Here is an 11,657-nt window from a genome sequence, read left to right on the forward strand (position 1 = left end):
CCTGAAACATTGACAATTTTTTTTTCTCCCACTGGGGCTCAATCTGGTTAATTTCTTCAACTGCTTGTGCTTCTATCTCATTTATTCAAGATTTTTTTTGCTATCATGTAACATAAAGTGTAACATTACACAAATTTCCTTTAGTTGACCATAAGGCAGACAAAGATTCGCCATCAGCCAAATTTGTACAGCGCCCCTTACAGTCAGAGAAAGAGAAGCAAAAGAGAGTCCCCCCCGCCACCCCCACCACCACCTCCCTGAGTCACTGTGTGTTGATGGATTCACCTCCAGAGCTCCTGCAGCCTTTAGCCCAAGCCATCAGCAACCCAGACCCCAGATGTACACCTCTGACATGATCAGGAAGCAGTCTCTTGCATCCTGGTTCCAATCCCTGGTACCCTTCAGCCAGTCTCGAGCCAATTCCAGCAGTCCACACCCTGGTATTCCCTTGATCACAGTCACCAGTGTGGAGAATCAGTGTCAATCCTTGATCCAGATTCTGGGGTGAGATCTAACTCAGCAGTTTACTCTCCTGAGGAATGAAGGGTTCAACATTTCTTTAGCCAATAACCCTTTATTTGATACACAGGCCTATGGGATGTGTATCACCTCCACAGAGGATCTCTGGCTTAAACTCTCCAATGCTATCTGACATTAACCAATCTTAAAACAGTCCCCTCCCTGGCAGCAAGTAGGATCCCATCAGCATTAAGCTATGTAATGTCCATCTATATGATGCACAATATTCTGGACACTCTAGAGAGAAACCAAATTTTCAGAAATTTGTCGTCAGATTGCTGTTACCAGGACAACCCACATTTCAGATTCTCTGCTGTCCTTGGTCAGGGTTATGGAATTTCATCTTTGGCTGTTATTGCATCCGAGGTCCCCTTCACTGTTGCACCATAGGCATTAACCAAGTTGTAGTTTTGTGTTAATATTTTGGTTAATTAGTTAATGTGTTAATGTTTGACTTTTTAAAAAAATCAGTACCAATCTAAACTAATTAGACTGTTAATGCCACAACTGCAGCCTGCATGGGTTCCTTGTTTCGAGTCATCAACAACCTGCGTGTTCTTCAGCCTCAAAGCTCCTCGCTAGTCTGCTGTCATGGTCACTGTCCCGAGGTTCATCTCCTCCCCATTTTCTGGTGTCCCACTCCAGTTCACTGCTTCCCCTTGTAGACGCTCTTTGCGGGTCCGCACTAGCGTCAGTGCCGCCATTTCAACAGCTCTGGCAGTGTCGCCATTTTTTCTTCTCCTTCAATGTAAAGGATGTCCATCACCAGCACCCCTAGGTTTGGGAACAGTTTTTCCCCCCAATGACTATCAGGTCTTGAACCTCCCCTGGCTGCACTGATCATAAACTGCTTTGGCACCACATAAGACCTGTCTGCACTATTATATTCACCACTATCTTTTCATGCACAAAGGTAACTGAATATTTATTATCCACCTATCTTGATTATTTTTTTTCTTGTGTGAAATGTGTGTTTGTAAGCATACCATCTCCATTCACTCCTGAATATGAATAGGATTTCCACTGAGGGTAGGTGAGATGCAAACCAGAGGACGTGGGTTAAGAGTGAAAGGGGAAAAGTTTAGGGGGAATATGAGGGTGAACTTCTTCACACACAGAGTGGTGGGGAGTGTGGAACGAGCTGCCAGCTGAAGTGGCCAATGCGAGCTCAATTTTAACATTTAAGAAGAATTTGGATAGGTGCATGGATAGGAGAGGTATGGAGGGCTATGGAGTGAGTGCAGGTCAGTGGGACTAGAATAAAAAAAAATGGCTTGGCACAGACTAGAAGGGCTGAAGGTACCTTTTTCTGTGCTGTACTGGTTGTAGGTAAGAAGTTGAATGTACATTGCATAATGTATATGATTATAAGCTCATTATCATATCATTATCAGCCTCCTGGTTGAACAACACCACTTGTGTCATTCTGTTTTTCTTGGTCTCTACCTTATCATGCATATTTCTTATGCTTTCATGTGGTGGTACACCACTGGCCTACTGCAAGGGGTGGCCGGCTGTCAATCAGTTGGCCTGAATGGATCAAGCCCCACCCGGTCGGGTGTCAATCACTCTCTGGGACATAAGCCTGCGGCGGCCTCCCGAGGCCTCACACTGAGTTGCTGCAGCCATAGCCAGCCTGGCTCTGTGGAAGTCTTTGTGGATTAAAGTCTGTTGTACAGTCTTTATCTTTGTGTGTGTTTGATTCTGGCTAACAGTGCACCACAATTTAATCCACACAATTATCTCATGGCGGCTATGGAAAAACTCCTGTGTGCAGGGAGCCTCGAGGTTGACCCACGCCACCCCGAAGCCCAGACATGTTTCGAGATCTGGCAGCATGCGGTCGAGGCAATCATCGAGGCACATGAGGGCGACATCCTGGACTCTGATTGGAAGAGGTTGGTCCTACTCCGGTCAAAGCTGGGTCCCCATGCCTTCCAGGTAAGCAAAGGCTGCTCCACGTACAAGAATGCAATGGACACTCTCAAGAACTTGTACAAGCCCCCTCCATGAATGTGGTCTGTGCAAGGTACCTCCTCAACACCCAAGCCCAGCAACCCGGGGAGACGTCTGAGTCTTACCTGGGACACTTGCGAGAGTTGGCCCGACCGTGTCTGGTTGAACCCGGGGTAGGTGTAGAGGAGGTCGAGAGGCTGATCCGTGACACCTCCGCCCGAGGGCTGTCCAGCAGAAGCTGCTGGAAGACAACATCTATGCCCTAACCAGGACTGTGGAAGTGGTCCAAGCCCTGGAAGCAGCAGCCCTGCTCATCGAAGCCTTTGATTCCAGGTTCCCCCAGGCTCCCTCATGGCCCTCTCACACTGCAGCTGCAGCCCCAGTCCAAGCTGAGGAGGAGAACATCGCTACAGCAGGCGCCTGGCACCCCTGTAAGTAATGTGGGTCCTGGTGTGGGTCAGATCGACGATCACGCCAAAACTGCCCAGCTAGGAACCAGTATTGTTCCCGGTGCGGCAAGAAAGGCCACTTTGCAAAAGTGTGCCTCTCTAAACCTGCCAGCCACTCAGCAGCCCTCTATAACCTCCCCTGCAGACCCCCCACGTGTGCGTGCTGGGTGGCGCCATTGTCCCCGCAACGACTTTCCCCTTCCCCAACTTCGACTGCGCAGCACCCGGCCCCGCTAGCAACCGTCACAGCGTATGCCCCAAACATCTGCACCAGCCCCTGCCCTTGCTGGCCCCGCTCACTAAGAACTACAGTGATGTCACTTCTGGCTCACGGCGTGCTATCACTTCTGGCTGAGGTAACAATATCACTGTCGCCGGCCATGAGGACATCAATTCCCCGGTGCAGCGGACATGGCTGGGGAAGGAGGTCAGCCATGCAGCAGCCCCCCATGTGCCGCCACCACCATCTTGGGTCTGGCAGCTCCTGACACGGAGGGCCCCCGACGACATTGAGAATGACATGGTCAATGCATGCAATGACCAGGCCACCCTACCGACGCTCCCCATGCCTCCGGAGGCAATTGGCTACCACATGCTGCACCTCACGACCGATGTCGATGTGGTCAATACAGGCGATGACCAGGCCGCCCTATCGATGCTTCCCATCCCTCCAGATAGTGACGACTCCGAGACAGTCCTGACCACCACCATGCTGACCAGGGACATCCCCCATGATCTCAGGCGCTCAATGATGGACGTGTGAGTCAACGGGCAGGTAACAAGGTGCCTGTTGGACAGTGGTAGCACCGAGAGCTTCATTCACCCGAGTGTGGCCCACTCCTTAAGGTTAAAGTTCTACCCCACCACCTGCTCGATCACCTTTGCCACCAAGGATAAGACTGTTGATACCCTCGGGTGCTGCTCAATCAATATAACGGTGGGAGGGGAGACTTACAGATGATTCAGGCTCCTGGTTATGCCCAAACTCTGCGCACCACTCCTCCTGGGCCTGGATTTCCAGTGCCACCTGCAGAGTGTCACCCTTGCCTTTGAGGGGGCCCCAACCTCCACTCACATTGCACAGCATGCCAACCTACCAGCCCTGGCCAACCTGCGGCCTCTCCACACTGCGCATCACCCCACCGGCGCTCTTTCCACATCTTGCGCTAGGCTGCAAGCTGCAGACGGGGACTTCATCAAGGCGGAGGTGCAGCAACTCCTGGCAGAAGGTGTTTTAGAGCCCAGTAACAGCCCTTGGAAAGCCCAAGTCCTGGTGGTCAAACGGGGGAAGTAAGCCAAGGATGGTCGTGGATTACAGCCAGACCATTAATCGGTACACCCAGCTGGATGCCTACCCCCCTGCTGAGGATTGCCGACATGGTCAATGTGATAGCCCGCTACCGGATTTTCTCCATGATTGGCCTGAAGTTGGTGTATCACCAAATCCCTATCCACCCAAAGGACAAGCCCTACACCACCTTTGAGGTGGATGGGCGCCTGTATCAGTTCCGCCGGATTCCTTTTGGGGTCACGAACGGGGTCTCCATCTTCCAGCGGGAGATCGATCACATGGTAGACCGGCACAAGTTGAAGGCGATGTTCCCATATCTGGATTACATCACTATCTGCGGCCGTGACCAGCAGGACCACGAGGCTAACCTGGAAAAATTCCTCCAGACGGCCGCGGAGCTGAACCTCACTCACAACAGTGTGTGTTCAGCACCACCTGCCTCTCCATCCTGGGGTACATTGTGGCCCATGGAGTTGTCGGCCCAGATCCGGAAAGGATTAATGCGCCCATTAATGGAGTTACCCCTCCCTCCCCACCCTTCATGCTAAAGGCTCTCTGCAGGTGCCTGGGCCTGTTCTCTTATTACTCGCAGTGGGTTCTTTGCTTCTCGGACAAGGTCCGGCCACTGGCCCAAGCCACAACTTTTCCCCTCCCACCTGAGGTGCAGGCACCCTTCACCCACATCAGGCAAGACATCACAGATGCAACGATGCAGGCTTTGGATGAGGACTCCCCCTTCCAGGTAGAGAGCGATGCCTCTGAGGTGGCCCTCACTGCTACCCTCAACCAAGCGAGGCGCCCCGTTGTCGCCTTCTCCAGGACCCTCCGCGGCTCTGAGCTAGGGCACTCCGCCATTGAAAAGGACGCCCAGGCAATTGTGGAAGCGGTCCGCCACTGGCACCACTACCTGGCCGGCAGAACAGTGGCCTGTGGTGTTCACGTTTAAAACTACCCACAAGAGCAAGATCAAGAACGACACAATCCTGCGCTGGAGAGTCGAGTTGGCAACCTACAGCTACGACATGCAGTACTGCCCCGGGAAGTTTAACAACTCCCCTGATGCTTCTCTCGCACCTGTGCGTCTATGCATGACGATGGGTTGCAGGCATTGCATGAGTCCCTCTGCCATCCAGGCGTCACCTGGTTGTACCACTTCATTAAGTCCCAAAATCTGCAATACACCATCAGGGACGTTAGGGACATGACCGAGGCCTGTCGGGTCTGTGCGGAGTGTAAACCCCGCCTCTTCCACCCCCCCTGGCCCACGTTGTAAAGGCTACTTGGCCTTTCGAGTGTCTCGGCATGGACTTCAAAGGGCCCCTGCCTTCCACGAACCGAAATGTCTACTTCCGCACGATAGTGGATGAGTACTCACGCTTCCCTTTCGCTATCCCTTGTCCGGACACCTCCATGGCCACCGTCATCAGGGACTTGGGGCAGATTTTCACCATGTTTGGCTACCTCGCCTTCATTCACAGTGACTGGGGGTCTAGCTTCATGAGCAACGAGCTGCGTCAGTACCTGATGGCGAGGGGCATCGTGACCAGTCGCACGACAAGCTATAACCCGAGAGGCAACGGGCAAGTGGAACATGAGAATGGGGTGGTCTGAAAGGCAGCCCTCCTGGCTCTCAGGTCAAAAGGGTGGGCCATTGAGTACTGGCAGGACGTCCTGCCGAGGCTCTCCATGCCATTCAGTCACTGTTGTGCACGGCTACAAACGAGACCCCTCATGAACATTTGTTCTCGTTCCCCAGAAGGTCAGTGACTGGAATGTCACTCCCAACATGGCTCACATCCCCGGGACCGGTGCTTCTGCATCAGCGTGTATGAATACACAAGGCCGAAGCCCTGGTAGAGCAGGTTTTCCTCCTTCATGCAAACCATAACTACGCTTACGTTAGGTTCGGCAGTGTCAGGGAGAACAACATCTCAACCAGGGACCTGGCACCAGCAGGAGCACCCACCACGCCACCCTCCAACCCAGGACGACGCTGATCGGGCATACATCCCCGTCCCCAGGCAGCAGGGCCTCCTTGACCACCAGGGGCCCACTTCAGCCTTAGGAGACGAACCTGCCCCCCACCCATCCAATACGACCTGCAAACATCGACCCTGGCCACCCCTCCGCTCGGCACCACACCAGCCACACACAACCCTGCCGCCAGCTTCTCCTCTGACCAGTGATCAGGAGCCAGTCCTACGACGGTCACAGAGACCCCTGCGGCCGCCGAATCGTCTCAACCTATAAATATTGTATGTACATAGTGGGTGGGATTCCTTGTTACTGGCCCGCCCAGGACAATTTTAAAGAAGGGGGTGAATGTGGTGGTACACCACCGGCCTACTGCAGGGGCAACCTCTGTCCCTGCAGGAGTATAAGGAGCCAGGACAACACCTGGCCGGCTGTCAATCAGTCGGCCTGAATGGATCAAGGCCCACCCAGTCGGGTGTCAATCACCCTCCGGGATATAAGCCTGAGCCGGCCTCCCGAGGCCTCACTCAGAGTTGCTGCAGCCTCAGCCAGTTTGGCTCTGTGGAAGTCTTTGTGGATTATAGCTTGTTGTATAGTCTTTATCTGGTCTTTATTTGACTCCCCCCGCTTCTCTGCAATTTAAAAAGTTTTCTAACTTTGAAAAAGAACATTTTGGCCTGAAATGTTAGCTTTTTTTTCTCTCTCCACAGTCACTGCCTGACTAAATGCAACGCTTTCTGGTATTGTTTTTGATACTGAGTATCTGCAATCATTTGCTTTCCTTTAATTGCTGAACTGTTAGTTACTGAATGCAGTGACACTTGATTCTGCTGAAGAATCTGTAATCATTTCATCAAAATATCACTATGGTTACAACACAGCTGTTGAGATTTTTGGAAAGCTTAATGGAGTGTCAGTCAAATTAACAAATCTGCACTAATGTTCATAAACATGCTGATTGCTTAGTCAAACTGTCAATGAAATTGCATTTTGTTATAAACAAGGTTCATTGGGAAATTTACAGATTCTTGAGAAAAGATGCACAAAACTGGAGCAATTTGGTAAATTCTGAAAAAAAATGTGTATTTATCAATTGCAGCCACTGAGGCACTCAAGATACCAGAGAACATGTTTCTAAAGCCACTTTCAGGTGGCCAATTCCCCCACATGTTAAGCCGCATGTTTAGGCAATATACGGCTGTTTTGAGGCCACCCGAATGTGCAGGAGGGGCTCTTGCCGAGCTACGTAACCCTCATCTGAGAGGGATAATCAGCTCAGCTCAGTGGCTCCCCCAGTCACCTGAATGCAGCTGGCTGAAAGCGGATGTTAAAGGGTCAGGCTGCTGATCACAGCTGATACTAGGTAGGAGTGAGAGTGTGCTCAGAGCTGCATCCTGCAGCATCCTGGCCAGCATTGCGCTATAAATGCTGCCACCTGAATGGCAATTTAAAGGGCCACTTCTGCTTCTTCAGGTGCATTCTTTAGCATAGAATGCACCTGTAAAAGCCTTAAGTGATTCTGAAGCAGTTTATTAAGTTGCAAAAGGAGACAGAGTAGAGTCAAAGGGCAGATCACCGTTGTGATGGAAAACTTGTCACTGGTGGATATTAAGGAGCAGGGAGAGATGGAACAGTGGAATGAGTTTGGAAGTAAATGATAAAATGAGGGAAATCAGATCAGTGTTGAAATCTGACAGATAGTGTTACGAGCCCAAAGGACCCCAAAACACAGGAGCAATAGATATTCACGATGACAAATGGTTACTTAAACAAAATTTGCTTTTAATTATCTTTAACCATGAAAACAGAATCAAACTTTAACTTATCTCTATTTTTAACTTACTTTACCTCCTTCTAATTCTAAGCACATGTGTATGTAATGTGTGTGTAAATTTAGGAAAGTTCTTTGGTTCACAGTCCAATCTCACTTCTCATTCTTCCAAGTTCACTGGGTGCAGGCAATTCTTACACTGTGCACAGAATTTAACGTGTATAAAGTTTACCAGGCTTTGATGCTCGAAAGGTAAATGTTTACCGCTCAGGAAGGTTCTTGTAGGTTTTGCAGAGAGAGAGAGAGATGTGTTGTTTCAGGATTTCCACAACTGAGGCACTACCATTAGTCACCTCCATGTCTTGCTGATGAAACTTGCCCCATCAAGGTTCTCCAGATAATAATCTCTTCCTTTCTGTTCCCCTTATTCCAAGAGAAACAGATTGCACTTCCAGCCATCCACCACTCTGGAGCTTCTGCTTCAGTTCCAGCAAGCTTCTCTCTCTCTCTCTCTCTCTCTCTCTCTCTCTCTCTCTCTCTCTCTCATATTGACTTAGACCACTTGCTTGACCCTTCTCCCTCTCTCTCTCACTCCCACACATACTGCTTGCAAAAACACCTGACCTTCTCCATCAAACAATAGAAATCAGTCTTCTGGTTCATCTGTTGTTTTTAGGTAAACAAGAACCCATCAGTGACTTTTCTGTGAACTCTTCAAAAGCCTTGCAAAAAGCTATCAAGAGACAGTATATTTCTTGCTGTTGTTTTAAAGACAATAGTCTATTCATTCCATAATGTCAATTCAATTAACACCAACTTGTGAAATCTCCACAGGCATTCTTCACAACTTCTGCAAAGTCACTCTGGATATGAATTCTCCAGTATTTCAAATAAGATCTGTTTTAAAGTGTATATGTATGTAACCTACTCTAACTTTTCCCAATTTATCACCCCAAAATATTCCAATATTCTGTTACAATAGACGCCTAAAGAATTCTGTATCCAAGGATGGAAGGTGTTTGAGGACCATGCTGACTAAAAGCCTGCTTTTCCAGAACTTAATCTTGTTGCTGTCAGCAAATCAATTTGGATCAAGCAACCTGGAAACCCAAATATCATGGGGCCAGCCAGGTTCAATCAATCCAGATCAATCAAAATAGGACATGAGATGAATGATAAAATGCATTTAAAATTATCTGCAGGCTTCACATTGGATTTAGCCACGGTGTTCAAAATTCCTATTTAGCCATTTCTCCCTCACCACCGAGCTGAACTGAATTTTGACCATGTTGACATTACACAGGTGCTTTCTTTACCCGTAGGCACTCCCAAGACAGTTTGCTAACATGAACAAATGATTTTAAGCTCCAGTGAGTATAGCTGCTTGAGGCATTTAGCTTGCTTGGGAATGGATTTCAATGTCTAACTAATAAGAGATGCATATCTATATTGACTGGTGAAGAAAAAGACTAGGGGGTAAATTTTCACACAAAGGGCAATAAATAGCCTTTGTTTTAATGAAGAGAGAAATACCACAGATCTGAAAGGTTCTTGCATTGACTTCCCTCCAGAGGGCTCTCTTAGTCTATTTATTGGCCATTGAATTGATATGCAGCTACTTCAACGTTTTTATCCCATGTTGTGAATTGCTTGCTCCCAAGGTGAGGTGGGATGTTAGGATTTTAGGGCAAAAACTGAATTTGACCCATTAAAATATTAATCGGGGTGGAAGTTATTGGATGAGTAAATGGGGGTTCAGTAGTGGATCCCTCACATTTCCCCATTCATTTTGATGTCTGTCCCATTGCTATTAAAGGGGGTGAGATTCAGAAGCAGATTCCAACATTTCATCTGCAATTTTATTACAATGCGTGCTTAGCACGATCAACCAAAGGTGACCAGGCGCAACCCTAGTTCACCTAAGAGTGCAATGGAGGTGCAAGGATTTCTCCTTTTCTGTAGCAGTCCCTTGACAATTTCCAGCTTCTTGCAGGGAGAGTGGAAGGTCCCATTGTGAGAGACCTGGGCTATGCTTTTACAGAGCCAGTGGCCCCGGTTCCAATCCACCAAGGTCTTGAGAAGTTTGTACATTCTCCCTTTGACAGTGTGGGTTTCTTCTGGGTGCTCTGATATCCTCCCGCCTTCCAAAGACGTATGGGATTAGGAGGGTCATTGGTCACATGGGTGTATTTGGGTGGCATAGATACTTGGCCTAGAAGGGGGCTAAAAATCTCAATTAAATCAAAATCAAATATTATTAGAGATATGAAGATGGGAAAATAATGGCTGTTTGCCTGGCTATCAAGAATTTTGCACTTGGTTTGGCAGACAGACGAATGGTCACTGCTAATTAACCTTGAGTTTGAAACAAATTCAGCTCATTTACCCTGTTGCTTCTCAAAATCAGTCTGCACACAAATCTCCAACAATGGGATCTTCACAAAATCATCTAAAGTGGTCAAGCTCAGGCTATAGTACTGTGTTCCTGGTTTGGGCTCCTACTCCAGAGGAAAGGTTTCCTGTTATCCACCTTGACATATCCATTAACTATTTCACACACACCAGTTAGATTATTACTTAATCTTCTGTACTTAATAGAACTGCAGCATTGTCTGTGCAATACGTTAAACATTTTTGGTAATAATTCAATAGTTAAACTCGTAGAGTACATGGGTAGAAGGGTACAAAATTAAAATGGACAAAGTATTAGATAGATACAGTGGCAAGATGGATTGAATTCTAAACCTAAACTTCAAGGAATGGTGAGGTTTATAGACCAAGAGCCATTTTCATAATTTCCACCCTTCCTTAACATCATTGGAAGCTAAGATCAGACTACAATTGTCCTGAACCTAATCAAAACCAGTTTTTAAAAAAATGTTTGGTTTGGGGGAAAATATATTTTTGCTGTTTTGCAGCTCTGAGCCTTTTCTCAAGCAGGTGCCACTGAGGTGCAGGTGAAATGTTCACTTGGACCACCAGGTTGGATCGGCATTTAGGAAAGCGAATGCTATGCCGGGATTCTTTTCAAGAGGAATAGTGTACAAGGGTAAGGCAGTGTGGATGAGGCTCTGAGGGGCACTGGTGAGACCTGTGTGCAGTTTTAGGCCCCTTAGAAGGGGTGTACTGATGTCAGAGAGAATTCAGAGAAGATTTATGAGGATGATTCCTGGAATTCAAGGGCTAACATATGAGGAGTGTTTATTGGTTCTTGGACTGTATTCACTGGAGTATAGAAGAATGAGAGGGGATCTCATAGAAACATTTTGAATGCTGAAAGGATTGGGCAGAGTAGATGTGAGTAAGTTGTTTCTCTTGGTGTGCAAGTCCAGGACAAGATAGCACAGAATTGAAGGGAACCCACTTAAAACCGGGATGAGGAGAAATTTCTTTAGCCAGAGGGTCATGGATTTATGGAATGTGTTCCCACGTACAGGTGTGAAGGGATTTAGGAGGAAATTAATAGATATCTAATTAGTCAAGGCATCAAGGGATATGGGGGAAAAGGATGGAAATTGGAACTAGATGGGAAAATGGTTTAGCTCGGGGCAGAGTAGATTTTTTTGGCCGAATGGCCTACTTCTGTTCCTTTATCCTGTGATCTTGTGAATGAATCTGACAACCAACGGCGGCAGGTTGGAGGGGAGAAAAATAACATTCACCTCATTGCTAACTGCTCCGTCTGTTCCTGCAAGAG

Source organism: Narcine bancroftii, chromosome 1 (assembly GCF_036971445.1).
Source record: "Narcine bancroftii isolate sNarBan1 chromosome 1, sNarBan1.hap1, whole genome shotgun sequence".
Classification (NCBI taxonomy): domain Eukaryota; kingdom Metazoa; phylum Chordata; class Chondrichthyes; order Torpediniformes; family Narcinidae; genus Narcine; species Narcine bancroftii.